This window comes from Phocoena sinus, chromosome 21 (genome assembly GCF_008692025.1).
Source record: "Phocoena sinus isolate mPhoSin1 chromosome 21, mPhoSin1.pri, whole genome shotgun sequence".
Lineage (NCBI taxonomy): Eukaryota > Metazoa > Chordata > Mammalia > Artiodactyla > Phocoenidae > Phocoena > Phocoena sinus.
In genome coordinates, this window is record NC_045783.1 from 9332703 (window position 1) to 9351370 (window position 18668).

Below are 18668 nucleotides of genomic sequence, written 5' to 3' on the forward strand. Positions count from 1 at the left end.
CGCCCGCCCCGGTGGGTGAGCAGCAAGCCTCTCGGGTTGGTGAGTGCTGGTCGGCACCGATCTTCTGTGCAGGAATCTCCCCGCTTTGCCCTCCGCACCCGTCGCTGTGCACTACTCCGCGGTCCCGAAACTCCCCCCTCTGCCTCCCGCAGTCTCCGCCCGCGGAGGGGCTTCCTAGTGTGTGGAAACTTTTCCTCCTTCACAGCTCCCTCCCACTGGTGCAGGTGCCGTCCTTATTCTTTTGTCTCTGTTTTTTCTTTTGCCCTACCCAGTTACGTGGGGAGTTTCTTGCCTTTTGGGAGGTCTGAGGTCTTCTGCCAGCCTTCAGTAGGAGTTCTGTAGGAGTTGTTCCACGTGTGGATGTATTTCTGGTGTATCCGTGGGGAGGAAGGCGATCTCCGCGTCTTACTCTTCCGCCATCTTCAAGGTCCCCTATCTCATTCTTATAACAGCCTTATTCCTGCAGCTGTTTAACTCAGGATAAGCATTGGCCATTGGGGCTGTGTTGATGTGTCTGGGGGGAAAGCCAGCTGGGTGTGTGCATGACGAGTCAAGAAAGGGACAGAGGATCTCAGCTGAGACTTTCAGTCTTTCACTTCCTTAGTTTTCTGGGGAATCTCTATGCTGTTTATGTGTCTCCAAGTTTTTGACAATTGAATAATATAATATAAAGATCAAATTTTCTATAAAATTACATTAAAATGTAAATATTATTATTTTGCCATCTATGAGTGTACAGTGTGTATATACCTATATGTATATATACAGAACTGTGATAAGCTAGTTTTAGGAACTTTTTTTATAGTTCCTACAACTTTTTTTTCATAGGGCTTTCTTCCTAGATGATCCTGTCAACTGCAAATAAAGACAGTTTTATTTTTTCTTTTCAATCTGAATGTATTTTATTTATTTTTCTTTCCTGGAGGAACTGTCTAGGACCTATATTACAAGGTTGAATAGAATTGGTGAGACATTCTTGACTTATTCGTGATCTTAGCGGGAGAGCATTCTGATTTTCATCATTATGGAAAGGTATCTTAGGCCCATTAGTTGAAATGACATGTGGATGTGCCTAGCGTATGATAAGCTCACTGTAAACGTTCATGTTTTAAACAGAGAAAGGGGATGTTCTTAATTGTTTAAAGTCTTTTTGAGACTGGTTTTAATGAAAGGCAATTCAGTTCTTTCTAAATTCTTATAATCAAAATGAATGACTAACATATAATCCAAACTAATAACCAACATTGTCCAGATGAGTGGATGGAATTCATTTGTAGTTAGCACTGTAATTATGTGTAATTTGGGGCAGTTTTTGTTTGAAAAGAGTATACTTTATTAGGTTGGTAAAATATTCCTCATCTGATTTTATTTATACTATTATTCTTGTTTCTTTGGAAATCTTTTGTTTTCCCTAGAAAATCTAAATATTCATTCCAGTATTATCTATAAAGAATTCTAAATAAATGAAGCCTAAAATACAAAGCTTTCTTATTTGAATTTAGATCAATCCATGGACAATTTTCTGACAATTTTCTTCACCATCAGTTGCTCTCTTAAAGACAGAATGTATTCATTAGAACTGAATATTAATGAATAGATTGATGGAGCAATTCAAATACAAATATGTAAGGGATGGAGTTGGAGTAGAGATGGAGAGTTTATGGATGGATACTGGCATTTATTATTCATCTGTTCCCTATGCTAGTAGGATATATAGCCTATGTACAGGCAGATATAATTATTCCCATTTTGCAAATACAGCTGTTGAAATTCACAATTTCAACATAATAAGGTATCCAGTCATGGTTAGAGCTGAGGTTTGAAACTAGATCTTATTGACCTCAAACTTTATAATAAGGTTTGAATTTAGTGGTTTGTAATAAGGAAAATGACAATGACTAAATGGTCTCACACCTATCATGCAGGACCCCTGGAGAGAGGTGTGCAGTGTGTGGACATCACAAAGCAGCCAAGTGAGGAGTCAAGATCCAGTTGAAATCCGACCTTGAGGCCCAGTGTTCAAAGCCATGCCTTTCAGCCTGGGGTTGCCTCTGCTCAGCACAAGGGATAATTTGTCCTAACTGATTACTGAGAGGGGTGTCTCATTCTGATTGGCTAGCAGCAGCCATGCTACTCACTGCGAGACCTTACAGTTTTCTTCATATATATTAGATAAATATTATATATTTATATAAACACTACATACATTCACATGTTACAGATTCTTTATGTACATTTAGAATCCTAAGATATATCATTAAAATCTTTTATCATATGTAATATGTAATAGGGACCTCCCTGATGTCTCTCCTTTTCTTTCATATGAACTTCCCTCAGTAACCTTCATAGCCAAACCCCATTTAGCAGCAACCCTAGACTTAGATGAGCTGCAGTACCTATCCTAAAACTCCCTCTTCTTCAGACTAGCCACTGTACCCTCAGGGTCTGTCTTCCTGCTTTCCATCCCCAGTCACATTCTTCACCAAGGATGGTTTTCCTTCCTGCCCCACCTACACCACCCATGATGGTTATTCTCAGTTGTTCTCATGATGGTTGTTCTCAGAGGCACAAGTAGGGTAGGGCAGGCTAGTACAGAACAGATGAGCAGCCTGGAGAGGCCAACTTGGGAAGTACTGGCAGATGCTCCATGGTCCTCCCTAGGATTTATTTTTTATTAGGTGGTGTGTGTCCCAGTCTTCTCTGCTGTTCTCCACCTGCACGGGTGGCTTCTATTTGCAGGACACTCCCGCCTTGCTTCATCCCATTATTTCAACTTTTCCCAGCACTTTTGTGTTTGTGACACCCATTTATGTTTCTATCATCTTAGACTCATCTTAGAATGATAGAAACATATATTTATGTTAGATGTGTGTTTCTGTCATGTTAGATCATGAGGTCCTGAAGGAAAGAGGAAGGATTATTTTATTTCTCATTACTGTGCCCACCACAGGGTAGACACTGTTTTTTTGTTGAATTGCATTAAATCGAAGCTAACAAGCCTATTCCTAGGGATGTACCATCATAGCCTCATTAGTACTCCGCTAAACCAATTAAGCTTTAACACCCTTGGTCAGAGAATAGATCAGTGACATTTTCTTAAAACATGACCTGTGCTCAAAATGGAATTTGGGAGTTGAAAGAGTGATAGTTATGACTTCATAACTAAATATTTAACTTATATTATTGACATTTGTATATCACCATTCAAGTTAATAACTTTTGTTGCTATGTCTTAGCCCCCCTTTTTTCCCCAAGGCATCTTGCATAATACACTTTATGAAGTTAAGAGGTGCCAGGTGGAAGGAGAAACTGAGGTACATAATGGAAAACTACACAATCAGTGAGAAACAGAAAAAAATCTATAACCCAAGTCTCTTGATAAACTGATGCTCATTTCTGCTAATTCCCACCTTCAACTGTGTTCTTTTTCTTGTGACACAATGATGATTTTATGTACATCTATTAAAATATTGCTGTGGTGCATTTTATTACTTCTCTGTTGTAGTTCAGTCTCAGTGACAACAGAGCTACCTGCCTCTTCTTACGTGAAAATACTTAAGAACTGTACTTAGAGATTGTGTATAAACCAGGAAATAAGTATGGTGTTATTTTCCTTAAGAATTGATTTTAAGTTTTTTCATTGAATTATTTTTTAAATGATGGAGGAATGAGGGAAACACGGGTAAATTGTAAGCTACTGAAGGCTTTATTGTTGCTACGTTCAGGGTGTCAGTGAGAGAACATAGTCTTCTCCGTGGATGGGGAAAATGGTGGAGAGGTATCTGGGTGGGGAGGGGGCTCTCCTTCCCTCCATCATGTACATACACCTGCTTTCTTGGCTTGTTGGAATGTTTTTCTTGCTTTCTATTTTTTTCCACTTGCTGTAATGGAAAAATTGAATTATACTTTAAAGTTGGAGCAGATATATCAATTGAAATTCTGATATTATATTTAATATCAGTTCTCCCCTTTAGCTCTTTATTTCTATGATTCTGTTTATTTATGTTTTCCATGATGTGTTGATACTGTCCATCCTCACAATATATAATAATAGCATAAGACATATTTTACTAAATGCTGATCGTGGATGACCCAGATCTTATAATGATCCAGCCTTCCCTTCCTTCCAGTCTTGGCGCCAGTGCCTCTTCCTGAACATAGTCTCTGAAACACGCTTTTCATTCACACCCCTCACTCCCTCTATGCTTTCCTTGCTTTACTTTTGCTTCCCAGCACTGAGCAGGACCCAAGATAATATACCTGCCTGTGTTTACAATGTTAACTCACTACACATAACACAGGTTTATGCTCTTTCTCCCACAGGCATGTAAGCTCTGTAAGCAGTGGACTTGGTTCTGTTCATTGTTTCATTCCCAGTGCCCAGCGTCGTTCTCAGCTCATAGGGAGTGTTCAGTAAATATTTCTTAAGTCATTTCCTTCTATTTTATATAAGAAATGCATGTATATTTACATATTGTAAGGCAATGGTAAGTGTTGTTTTGATATGCAAAATTTTGATTTACAGGTAAATTTTCAGGAATATAATTATTACAGAGAAATAAGCTACTACTTTTTTCTTCTATATTCTGTATTAGGCACTGAATCCCTACTATTTGCTAGATAGTTTGTGTACATCATTGCTAATCATAATAACAGGAGGAAAATATAGATTTCATTATTACTGTTATTAAGAGATTATTGTATTATTTAGCCTGATTTTTTCCCCATCAAATAAAGAAATAATCAGTTTACTAATAAAAGGAACCAAGTTTTGGGGTCTAGCATATGGCATGGTGATGATACGTAACAATGTTTTATTGTATACTTGACAGTTGTGAGAGGGTAGGTCTTAAAACTTCTCACCGCATACAAAAAATGGTAACTATGTGAGGTGGTGGATACATTAGCTAACATTATTATATATAACATTATTATAGTGATTATTTCACAATATATACATGTATCAAATCATCATACTATATACCTTAAACTTACACAATGTTATAAGTCAATTATATCTCAATTATATCTCAACAGAGCTAGAAAAAAATAAATGAAACAAGTTAAATGAAATCATAAATAAATAAACAAGTTAAAAATGTTTTAAAGTTCGAATTAAGTCCATATTTTGTTAATAAGCAAAATTTGGGAACTATAATGGGAGCAACAGGAAATTTTAAAAACACTCAAGCTAGTTTCCTGTTGGAAAGGATTCACCTCCTATGACATAATCCCTTTGCACTCAGTGTTCCCAGGGGAACAGTCAAAGAACTAACTGTCTTTTATTTTTTGGAACCCAAGCATTAGCTTATTTCTGGATGCAGGGTTGGGTCTGTAAATGATTTCTTTACTCACGTGCACAAGTGGAAAAAACAAGGTGAGGGCGACAGAACATCCCTGCTAGGGTCTCCATATCAATAAAACAGGTTGGTGAGTGTAGACCTTTCCTAACACCCTGCATTTGGATTTTCAGCACCAAAGTCCCCTGACAGGCTCCAAAGTGTTTTTAGAATTTGAAAAATATTTAAGGAACATAATGCTTTTCTATGCCTTTTACTGAATGCAAGCACTTCACTTTCACTATTACTAGGAAACTGAAGTAGTCTAGAAAAGATATTTGCCAGTGACTACTGCTCTTTCAAGGAGCATTGACTGTATTTTTAAGAACTACTTAATGAAATACCACAACCAGTATTTTTCTGTTCACACTATTTGAAACCTTTACGTCCCTTTGAAAAAGGGCACACTGGGAATGTTTCAGATCTCATTTATGTGGCTAAAGCTGTTTCTGATAAAGAATCCACCGAGTACAATTCATGGAATATTCTTCCTCTCTCTCCCAGTCTTTAAAGTATCTGTAATAGTAAATTAGTTTTTGTCAAGATATAATATCCATTCTCTCTGGGAGAATTGTTCATTGATATTGAAGCATACATCAATTTCTTAATTTCAAAATGCAATAGTTGATTTTTTTCAATAACCTATATTATCATGACCATCAGAAATGGGATTTTAGGGATCCTTTAAATATTAACACTCTTTAAAATGACCTTCTTTAACACAGTTTGTTTCTCTGTTTCTTGGCTTCCTCATCTGTAAAAGAATGGGCAGAAATAGATGATGATGATTTCTGTGGTCCATCAGAGCTATAAAGCTCTGTGTCTCTTGGTCATGTTCTTGCCGTAGTCTAATAAGATTTTACACAACTTCTATGAGGCTCCCTTTCAGTTCTGATGCACTTGACCCTTGCTGAGAATTGCTGGTTTAGAGACTTTCTATGTTTCCATATTTATATTCTATGGTAGCTAGTTAGTTAGTAGAGAGGGTAATTTGTTAGGTAGTTTTTGGATTTGACTAAGGTCAGTATATTGATAAAACCAGTCTGCGCCCTTTACCTGTCAGTTGCATTCTTTTTGCACCACCTTCCTAAATTCCATCTGGAGGGCTCCCTAATCTTCCTATTTGTAAAAGTGGGTGGGAGAAAGTCAGGTGGCACGCATGTGGGAAGATGAGGAAATGAGGATTTGTCAGTTCTTAGCTTACTGATGCCATCTACAGTTTTTTTATGTGTGTTTTTTTTGCTGTACACGAGCCTCTCACTGTTGTGGCCTCTCCCGTTGCGGAGCACAGGCTCCGGATCCGCAGGCTCAGCGGCCATGGCTCACGGGCCCAGCCGCTCTGCGGCATGTGGGATCTTCCCGGACCGGGACACGAAACCCGTGTTCCCTGCATCGGTAGGCAGACTGTCAACCACTGCGCCACCAGGGAAGCCCTATGTGTGTTTTTAAATTAATTCCTCAGCTCTCTTTACAGAGCAGACTTCTGTTAAGAGTTCAGTAAGAACTAGAACCAACACTGCCCTTTGTGGGAAGTAGAGAGGGTGCCCTCAGGGTGGAGCTCCCGCGGCTTTGCTGTGGAGGGATCCTAGGGACCAAGACTTTGCTTTGCAGCTTCTTGCTCTGATGAAGTGGACTCCCTCTGGGAAGGCAAGGCATCACCATTGGGTCCCATTGCATAGTCTGGTGTAGGGACAGTTCATCAGATCTTGCTCAGAGCAGACTTGGATAACAGACAAGAGAAAAGGAGCAGGAGATTCTTGGGCCAGTGGGAAGGACCATCTTGTAGAGAGCAGCAGGGCACATGCTGGGAAGGCTGGTTCCAGGGCATTGATGGAGCACGGCAGTAAGTGAGGGCAGCCACACAGCTGTGCTTCTCTGCATGTAGTCTTTGTTCCCAAAGGAAGAGGGGAAGAGAAAACGCAGATCACTACCTGGGGCCATGGGTAGGGAGATTGAGGAACCCATCCTTGTATTTACTAATTCATTGGTTTCCTTAACCAAAATGAGCCGAGCCCTTAGAACTGTGACGTGCTCCTGAGATAAAAGGAGAAACAAAGAAGGATCAGGAAAGGGATTCCTCTGTTGTAGACAGAATAGCAGGGAAAGGCTCTGGGGAGATAACTTCAGAGCTGAGCTCAAAAGATGAGAAGGACTGCCCCCATCCCACCATGCAAAATAGTGGGGTGGGGGCAGTCCAGGCAGACGGAAGCACATGCAGAGACCCTGAGGTGGAAGAACCCTTCCTGCCTCTCTTCCGTAGAGGTGAAAATAAACATTAAGGGCTGAGTCTAAACGAAAGGAAGTTAAAGCAAACGCACCAACCAGCAAACCCATAGCTGCACAGAGAAAATGGTATGAGAGGAAGTGAGGCACATCCATCTGTGCAGGTGGTGTTTACGGTTTGATTCTATACATCTACACGGCTTGGTGTGATTTTAGCATCACCTGCCCCGAGACACCTTTTCTGCTTTTCCCAGGATTCCTGATCTGCCCTTTTCTCAGATTGGCTTGGTCCTACTTGCAGTGCTAAATGTGTTAGGTAATATGAGACGTCATTTCTGGGAATGACCCAGTATTAATGTGAGACGGAGGAGAAGAAATTGTAATAAGAAGACATTTCCTTGTTGGGTTGAAGTGGGGCAGATGATAGAGAGAGGAGGTATGCTGAGAAACAGAGAAGGTGTATTTAGGACTTTGAGGAGCATGAGAGGAGAAGAGGAGAAATCAGGAAGAACACAGGCTCCAGTTCTAGCTGAGCTGTGTTTTACTGACAGCGATTTAAACATCTGGCCTACCAGGTGCAGATACTTTCTCTAGGTCTTGGGGCTTGGCCGGAGGCTGATCATCGACTCAGGTTCCCCACTTTATTTGGAATTCCCTAGAAATCAGCCCAAGGTAAGAAGTGTTAGGGGCAGTTCAATCCCAGGGAAGCAGGAGGGAGGGAAATGGCAGTAAGCCCAGAAGGTAGGGATGGCGAATAGGAGGGAAGCCGTTCACGCTTAGTAACCAGCCGGCTGGCTCAGTCTCACAGGTGTCTTAACAGCCTGGGGGCACTGCTGGGGCCTCGCTGTTCACTGCAACCCCTCCAGCGCTGTTTTGCACTGGGCAGGAATGTCCCCAAAGCGTCTCCATATTTCAGGACCATAGTCACCACGTTTCCAGGCAGCTGCTATGGAACCCAGAGCACTGACATGCTTGGCCCAGCCAGCACCTGGGCCAGGGGGCTCCTTTCTGTCAGGAGCCCCCAGACCCATGGCTGTGGTCAACAGCAGTACCTGGGATGTGGCTGCATGGCCACAGGGACAGAACAAGGCCCAGACGGGGAGACGGGGAGGGTGCGTGCAAGCCTGGAACACCCCATGTGTCCAGCACCTGCTACACACGCACCAGCCCTGGCTCGGGTTGCCTTGTCTGTCCTGGATCTTTCCATTGTCAGTCCATCAGTTTGTTGTAACAAGGAGGGCAGGATGATTCAGAATATTGGAAGGCTTTGCACAGAGTAGATACAAGCCTAGAGGAAAATCGTTGCTGTGCAGCGTCTCTGTATTTGCAGTTGTTTTCTGCTCAATCACAAGTATAGGTGATAAGTTTCAGAGTAAGAAAAAAAGACAGTTTGAATCCATGTATTGCATGATCTGGAGCAGTTGACCCTCTGAGTCTTGTTTTTCTCAAAGCGGGGTTGAGGCACCTCCAGTGATGACTCATCCCTGGGCTCTGGATGAATGCCTGTCACGAGCACATGGTTAATGCTACTGTTTCCCTCCCTGCCTGGCTAGCTCCTGCCACTCCCGCCCCTCCCCGGGCCTGTTCACCATAGAAAACAAACAGTCGTTGCTGGTGTGTCCTGCCCTCCAGCCCTGCTCGCCCTCTTGGCGGAGGCTGGAGCTGTCCACAGGCTGCAGGCGCTCTCCCTTCCCTCCATCCGAGAACCTCCCAGGCTCTCTCACTGGAGCTGCAGAGGAGAGAACAGCCCATAAAACAGCTCAAGGCCCAGAGTCTGCGGGGTCCTCTTTGGCTTCCAAATGTCAAGTGAAAGAAGGGTGTAGAGGCCACTGTTCCCAGGGCATCAGGAGATTGTCAGGCAGGGGCTGAGGGGCCACAGAGAGATGAACTGAGATGGGAGAAGGGAGTGCTGGATCAGCTTCTCCTAGAGCCTTGATGTGGGCCCAGGCTTACTTGAATCCCCTCTCCCTGCCCACCTGTTCCTTCCAGAAATAGTGCAGTAGTGGCTTCTGCCTCTGTATGAATGGGTGGGTGTGAATCTGAGGATTTAATATTTCTACTTGGTCAGACAGAAACACCCCTCTTGTTTTGCTAAATAGTGGATCCCCATGAACTTATGGTATACTCAGAAGATGCAAATTAAATTTCCTCGTGGGAAAATTCACACATTCTTCTAAATGCTGCACATCTGAGAGCTCTCAGAGTCTGAAGATTGCTGGTCATTTGAAGCCCCATTCACGGCGTTAATGTTGCTTGTATTCTGATCGCGGTTAGGGGTCTTTGTTGTGCTATTATTAAAGTACAATATCTAAAAATCCTATGAAATATTAGATTATTTCCTTAGGCTAAAGAGATCCATCTAATGCATTCTTAGTGGTACTAAATTGCCTTCAGGCTTGAGGAGATGAGTCTAAAAATTGTCACTATAAAAAGAAAAAATGACCCAGAAACGACACATTATGTGTGAAAATCAAAAGGGGGGTAATAGGCATTGTGATATTCACAGCAGCTGCACATGCATCTCTCTGGTGATGCCATTGTCTGGAAGGCTGTGCAAACTGTACAGTCTGACGATGTCTTAGGAGTGAGGGGCAAGTCTACTCGGACCGTCTTTGTAGCCTGAAATCAATCGAATATATTAGGACCAGTCTTGCCATTAGTGGAGAACATACGGTTCAGTATCAAAGTTCCCTTCCTGAGTGGAGTACGACTCATTTCTCAGAGAATCAGTGAGGTTATCTAAAACAGCTTCTTTTGAAATAGAGGCATGTAATAACAGACACGCACTTGCAAGGTGGCTGCAGAGATGGGTTTCACATGCTGCTGTTGGGATTTACTCCCTGCAGCCTTGCACTGTGGTGGCCGGTTGCACATTTAGGAGATGATCTGAATTCATGCCTTTGTCTCCTGTTTGTCCTGTGCAGTCATTCTACAAACATCTATCTCAGGGATATCATAAGCGCAATAAACTCTGCTGGAGGCCGTGAGAGATTTCAGGGTGAGTGAAACATGATGCTTTCCCTCAGGGAGCCTTGCTCCTGGGAACTGCCTCTCTGTGTGGCCTTTTCCAAGCCTCATACCCTTCCTACTTCTGGGCTTTAGGTTAATATTTCTCAAAAGAAACATTGTTTGGAGTAGTAAAAGAGCTAAGCTGTACCTCAAAGAGAGGGAAAGGAGAAGGGGTGAATCAGGAGAGGACCCCAAACCCCCAAGTCTAAAGGGGAAAAACTCTGGAGCAGGAAGGAATGGGCCCCTCTTTGGAACAGCAATTGGAAAATACTGTTCTGGACAAACCAGGCTACTTGCAGTTCCCTGAACAGATCACCAACTTTGACACCAACGGGGCTTTCTATGGTGGGTTTCACTGTAGAACACAGATACTTATTTTGACAAAAGTAAGTAAATTATATGGATCTTTTAAGACCCAACCCAAATTTCAGTTTCTGGCATTATCATTGTTTTACCTTTTCACTGAGGGCAGAATCATTTTTCCCATAGTAGTTTATATTTCTTTACCTCATTGCCCAGTGGTTGTTGGATGAAGTATTTCCTGCCCCCAGTAGTTCATCCTTATGACTAGCAGGGCACCTCGTGCTTGAAAGCCTGACCATAACCAGTTGTGAACCAATGCAGGTGAGCTGTAGTAAAGGCTGGTAAAGAGGATGAAGAGTAGATGGATTTCTCTGCTACCGTTATTTCTCAGGCCCATTTTACTGACAGATTGACACATGTAGCCTCAGGAAAGTGACTTGTCTTTCTCCACTTGTTCAGCATGTATTTTCGAGTGCCTGTGATATGCCAGGCACTGTTTAAGGCGGTGGGGATATTTTATTTGTAGGAGAAGGACTTGAGTCTAAATGTACTAAAGATGTTGAAGAACATTGGAAGTGTTCCTGACAGTTTTCTTCTCATTTCTTTTCTTGTATCAAGTGTCATTTCTTTTCTTCCAAAGTTACAAAAATACCTTCAAATTCTTCCTACTACAGTTTTCTGTAAGCTTTAACATCTACTTCGGGAAGCTACCTGTATAACTAATTTTATTTATGGGAAGTAAATATTTTTTAATGAGAAAGAAGAAGGAGGAAGAGGAAGAGAGAGACAGATGAGAGAGGGAGGGAGAAGGAGGAGGAGGGAGCGGCAGAGATGGGGAGGGTGGGGGGGCTTGTATATGCTAAGAAGAGTGATTATTGTTTGTCGAGTTAGCTTCAGTGCTTGTGAGCGGTTTAATTACAGGCCCATGAATTCAGAGGTGCAAAACATAATCTTCTTTGTACTGGGGCTGTAATTAATTTCTTTTTTAATATCCCCATTTAGTCTGAGTCAGAAAATTGTATTTATTCACTCTTAAAAGTTTTTGAAATCCGTGATTTCTTAGTCTATCAGGTTTAGTCAGCTGTTCACTTCCCGTCCCCCTCTGCTGATGATGTCATGCCAGGGCTTACGGAAAGGCCCTCATTTCAATGGTGGGGAGTGGGCGTGGCTTCCCCACCTTATCCCTGCCCCTTGGATCCCTGTCCTGATCGTCCCTGGCCCCTGGCCGGGCGCACGTCCTCTTCCTGGAGAGGAGATGTTTCTGAGTCTGGGGCTTCCTTTCCACCAGCCACAGCCAACACTCAAGAGGCACGAGCACCCTGGGGACGACCTGCTGTGTCACTCGAGGGCCCAGGGGCTCCACCTCCTAGTCTTAGGCTCCCATGCTGCCTTTTCTTCGTTAGAGAGGCTGTGCCGTAAGACACAGACTTGTCCATAGGGTCACAGCTGGGAAAGGGGAACGGGTCTGTGTTAGCCCTGGGGGCCCACACACTGCCCTGGGCGGGGCCCTATCTTGTTCCACTGCCTCACCCAACTTGCTTCCTGGTCCAGGGTGCAGCGGATACCAGGGCACTGCATTCCACAGCCCTGACACCACCTGTCACATCTCTGCCTGCTCTCGCTCTCCATGTTCTCCTCCCCTGCCTCAGCTTGGCCTTGTGTTTTGCTTTACTTTTATGTTTCATAGTGAGGAACGAGGAATGGGGAGCAATGTATTATCACTGCTCCTTTAAACATATTTCACACACCTGGAGGACACTTCTGGATTTAGACACCTATAATTTTACTTCGTGCTATGCCAGTATCAGCATCCTCAGGGTGTAAGTAAAATACAGGAGAAAAATCACAGGTATGAATCCTTGTGCCTGTACACACACACGCACACACACACACACACACACACACACACACACACCCTTTACCACTTCACATATTATCCTGCCACATGGCTCCAGTTCTTCTCAAAAAATAGTTAAGCAAGAGGGAGGAGATATGGGGATATATGTATATGTATAGCTGATTCGCTTTGTTATAAAGCAGAAACTAACACACCACTGTAAAGCAATTATACTCCAATAAAGATGTTAAAAAAAAAAAAATCTGGTGAGGAAGCCTAGGTGACCTTTATGTCTTGGGTTTCCAGGGATTCTAAATTCTCTTGATGACCCACACAAAATCTTTGAAAATTTATTAAAATTTCAGTTGTTGCCTTTTTATGCATAAAAAAAATAGTTAAGCAAGATTTCTATACCTTTGGTACAGTGTGGTTCCAGATATAATTTCCCCATGTCATTTGTGTTCATTTTACAAAGAGAAATACAGCAAATCCTGACTTCAACTTAGTTCTAAAGAAAGTTTTTTGCTCTAATTTTTGTGCTTTCTGTTGCTTAAATGTGAAAACAGTATAATATAATGTGTTTCTCCTTTTTGCTGCAGATGCAAAATGTGTAAATGCCTACCCCTGATGCCTAAAAATAGTATCTAGTTTTTTGTATTTATGAATCTTTAAGTATGTTGTTTGAGTTGGATTTTTTTTTAACCAAGAGACAGATATCTATCTATGTATCATCTATATCAATCTATCAGTCTATTTATCCATTTAGAAAATTCTAAATGGGGGGAAACTAGTTGCTTCAATAGATTCAGTCAACACCAGCCAGCATGGATTGAGGTAACAGGTGGGATCTGCCCATCTAGCCACTCAGGTAGGTCAGAGTCATCTCTGAATTAATGGATAGTTACACATCACAGCTAAATCATTCCACATCCTATTTTGGATTCTAGTTTAATCTTTAAGTTACTTTGTGTGTGGGGTTTCTTAGAAATAATTATACTACCAATCTTAAATAAATGCACAAATAGCCATTCTCTAGGAAACCCATATTCAGAAATAGTTCATTCACCTAGAAAGTCTCTTCAAACTATAGGTAAAGTCAAGTAGATGGTGATAAATGGAATGTCTTCATAATTCAAACTTTGAATGACGAGCCTTTCGGAAGTTTTAAGCACTGAAGAAGTGAAAAGTGTGTTTTTTTCTATTCTGTTCTATTATATTTAAAATACCAAATTATTCTGCTTCAACTATTTAACTTAAAATTTGCCATTTGGATATTTATTATCAATACACAATTTATCTTGATCTTATACAAAATCAGTTTTCTGTTATTTTTGACAATTTCCAGCTACTAACAATTGTCAAAATTGTATGACAAAATAATTCTTAGGTGTTCTAAATTTAATTGCCAATGGGAAGATACTAATTTCTTTTTTTCTGTTATTTTCTTCTGAGTGCTTTCCAGAAAACCAAATTAATCTTCCTAATGTTATACATGTGCCTTCAAACATAGTAATCATAAAATCAAATCATAAATAAAAGCTTAGTTTATTATATATTTGAAGCTGACAGTGTGCATGGATTTTAAATTGAACTGATTCAAGTGCTAGATAAAACCAAAGCAAAAGTTTGAAATAATAAATTAGAAGTTGGATCATCATCAGTTTCAAGCTCAACCCTGTTCATCTCAATGCAGAGACTACTCCTCGTCTTCACTCTCGGGAATGAGTTTACCCATCAGTGGCTCTGTTTTCCAAACTGCCGTCAAGCTAAGAGGTTGCTCTTGTTAATAATTTTAATGCTTTGAAAGTAGAGAAGCTTCACTATTTTATCAATTCTTATTTCCAGTCATTTGTCAAAAGGTTTCAGGACACAAATTAAGGAATGAGTTCCATATCAGACTCTGTCCATACTGAGGACAGACTCTGTCCATACTGAGGATTTCCCCAGAACCCAGATGGAGATTTCTGGACTAGATCTTCTGTGATACACTACAGTGATTATGGAACATTAGGAAGAGTCTTCTGCCTTCTGCAGTAGAAGAGGCTTCTGTAGTTTTTGTCTGCTGGAAATCTGAGGAGAGTGTGAACTCTGTTAGGTGTGAGAGAGTTCTGTCTCAATGAGTGAGAGCAAATGGGGCAATCTAATAGTAGGATTTTAAAATATTTAAAAATTTAACTTTTAATAAAATCAGAAGTACTACGATTATTGCAGTACAGAAACAGAAGTGTACTTGTGATTCTGTTACCACTCTAAAAATAGTTTTATGCCTAATTTTCCTGATATACAGATTCAGATACTTACATAGATAACTGTTATCTGGGGTAACAATTTTGTGTCAAGCTTTTTTCTTCTCTATATCGCTATATATTTTGCTCATTTTTGTAGAAATGTATTCATTCAAATATATATGAGATAATATAGTCATTCATATTTCTCATGGTTTCCAAAAAACAACACTGCCCATATTTTCTCCAATTTTGGATGATAAATCTATAATATATTGCCAGAAATGAGATAGAGTAGTCAAAGTTAACACAGTTCACTAAGAATACCTAAAGGAAGTTGATCGGATGTATGAAAAGCATGTGTGAAAAAGATAGGCATTTTGTTGGAATGGAGTACACTCCATCAAAACTATGAATGATAGGCTTTGGTAACTGAAGTAAGTGGTTGCCAAAGGGAAGCAATAATCTCATTTTCCTTCCTTTATGTTTGACCATGCCTAGAAATTATGTGAGGTACTAGCACCTTAGTTTGAGAGGATCATAAAAAATGCTGAAGCACTCTTAAATCCCGACTCTCCCTAACCCGTTATTAATCACATCATTTGGTGTATTTTGTTCACAGTACTTAACAACACTTTCATTTTCTTCTTATTTGATTTGTTTGTTTGTTTTTTTGTCCTCCCTTAACTAGAATGTTATCTCCATGAGATTGGGACTTTGTTGGTCTTATGAATTTCTGATATTTAGTACCTGGAGTAGAGTGTGGCACACAGTGGATATTCAATAAAAATATATTGAAAGAATGATGAAAAGTATGAAAAATGAAATTTAGGTAAACAAAGAGAACTGAAGATTGGGGCCTGGAATAGAGAACACGGAGATATAATAGTTGTTTTCAAACCAAATATTCAGATTTACTTCATTAATTCAACGTGGTTCCAGAAATTTAAACAAAGACCAAAGGCCAATGAAATTATGATGTATATGTCTAAAAAGTATAGCTGTTTTAAATAACTGCTATGACTAACAATGAAAATTAGAATTATGTTTACATTTTGGTTTTTCCACTTTTCCCTTTCAAAAATAATACATATTATGTCTTTATAACACAGTGTTTCTCAAAATTACTTCCATAGAATCTTTTAACTTTCTATCTTATATTGGAGTATAGCCAATTAACAATGTTGTGATAGTTTCAGGTGCACGGCAAAGCGACTCAGCCATACATATACACATATCCATTCTCCCCCAAAGTCCCCTCCCATCCAGGCTGCCACATAACATTGAGCAGAGTTCCCTGTGCTATATATAGAGTAGGTCCTTGTTTGGTTATCCATGTTAAATACAGCAGTGTGTACATGTCAGTCCCCACCTCCCTAACCATCCCTTCCCCCACCCTTCCCCCATGGTAACTGTAAGTTCAGTCTCGAAGTCCATGAGTCTGTTTCTGTTTTGTAAATAAGTTCATTTGTATCATTTCTTTTTAGATCTGCACATAAGCTATATCATACGATACTTCTCTTTCTCTGTCTGACTGACTTCACTCAGTATGACAATCCATGTTGCTGCAAATGGCATTATTTCTTTCTTTTTAATGGCTGAGTAATACTCCATTTAATGTATGTACCACATCTTCTTTATCCGTTCCTCTGTCAATGGACATCTAGGTTGCTTCCATGTCTTGGCTATTGTAAACAGTGCTGCAATGGACATTGGAGTGCATGTATCTTTTCGGACCATGTTTTTCTCCAGATATATGCCCAGGAGTCATATAGTAGCTCTATTTTTAGTTTTTAAGAAACCTCCATACTATTCTCCATAGTGGCTGTACCAATTTACATTCCTACCAACAGTGTAGGAGGGTTCCCTTCTCTCTACACCCTCTCCAGCATTTATTGTTGTGGATTTTTTGATGATACCCATTTTGACTGGTGTGAAGTGATACCTCATTGTAGTTTTGATTTGGATTTCTCTAGTAATTAGTGATGTTGAACATCTTTTCATGTGCCTTTTGGTCATCTGTATGTCTTCTTTGGAGAAATGTCTATTTAGGGCTTCTGCCCATTTTTTGATTGGGTTGTTTGTTTTGATGACATTAAGCCGCATGAGCTGTTTGTAAATTTTGGAGGCTAATCCCTTGTTGGTCACATCATTTGCAAATATTTTCAACACTCATTTATGATAAAAACTCTCCAGAAAGTGGGCATAAAGGGAACATACCTCAACATAATAAAGGACATATACGACAAACCTACAGCTAACATCATACTAAACAGTGAAAAGCTGAAAGCATTTCCTGTAAGATCAGGAACAAGACAAGGATGTCCACTCTTGCCACTTCTTTCAACATAGTTTTGGAAGTCCTAGCTATGGCAATCAGAGAAGAAAAAGAAATAAAAGGAATCCAAATTGGAAAAGAAGTTAAACTGTCACTGTTTGCAGATGACATGATACTATACATAGAGAATCCTAAAGACACCACCAGAAAACTACTAGAGCTCATCAGTAAATTTGGTAAAGTTGCAGGTTACTTTCATAGAATTCTAGTTGCCCTGGATACTTAGTGCAAAAGGGCTTCCTGACCAGATAAATTTGGAAAATTCTACATACTTTACATTCTCTTAAGTAGGTGAAACACATTTTGCATATTAAATTTTAGTAAACTGAAAGTCCCCTTTAGAAAAGAAAGATGCTTAATTTTGTTTAATCCAGAATTTTTCAAATTGATTCCATGATTTTTATAGATATCTGTGATGATCCTCCGAGAGTGTTATACAGAAGAGTGGGAAATGCTGCTGTACTGTTACTGGAATAATGTTCACTGTGATATTGCAGGTTAGACTTTTTCAATAAGCAGGAAAGGAAAACATTTGTTTATTTTTTTCCTTATCTTTTATCTATTAATAACTTTACACATAACATGGGCAACTATGCATATTTTCTCTCAAAGACTCTCTTTCATTCCCATTTTTGTCAACATCAACGTCAGGATTTGTCAAATGGAAGACACAGGTAGAATTTCCTCTTGTAACAATCGGCTTGTCAGATAATAAAATCGTGCTGCACTCAACTCAGTGCCAGACAACAGGCTTAGAAGGAAGCGATTGGGTGTGCTCAGACCCGGTGTATGCCTCTCACATCTTGTCATGCACCTGTTGGTTTGTGATTCTGCAATCATGCTTCGTTACTGCTTACAACCTTAGGGCTTCATGTTTTCAGAGGCAGCTCTGGAGCCAAAGCAGTTTTTCATCAAACTCTAGGCTGGATGGATTGCTTTTTTCTAAATCAAATTATTCTTTTCCTATAAGATGTATTTCTGAAATATAGTAGCACTGGCCTCTGTCTGAATATAATTAATATAATTAATGTCTGCAATGATAAATTCTTTACTGAGACATTTTTTCCCTTGTTTTTCATTGCAAGCAAGTTTGATGATGATGATGATAACACTTAACGTGAGATTTATCTCTTTAAAATTTTTTTTTTTTTTTTTTTTTGCGGTACGCGGGCCTCTCACTATTGTGGCCTCTCCCGTTGCGGAGCACAGGCTCCGGACGCGCAGGCTCAGTGGCCATGGCTCACAGGCCCAGCCGCTCTGTGGCATGTGGGATCTTCCCGGACCGGGGCACAAACCCGTGTCCCCTGCATTGGCAGGCGGACTCTCAACCACTGCGCCACCAGGGAAGCCCTCTTTAAATTTTTTAAGTGTACATTACTGTTGACTATAGGTAC

General features: G+C 40.5%; 1 protein-coding gene across 1 annotated transcript in view; it reads left to right on the forward strand.

Moving 5' to 3' along the window:
* Window positions 1-18668, forward strand: part of CSMD1 (CUB and Sushi multiple domains 1) — a 1813702-nt gene that overhangs the window by 1302932 nt on the left and 492102 nt on the right. The gene's annotated exons all lie outside the window — the stretch shown is intronic.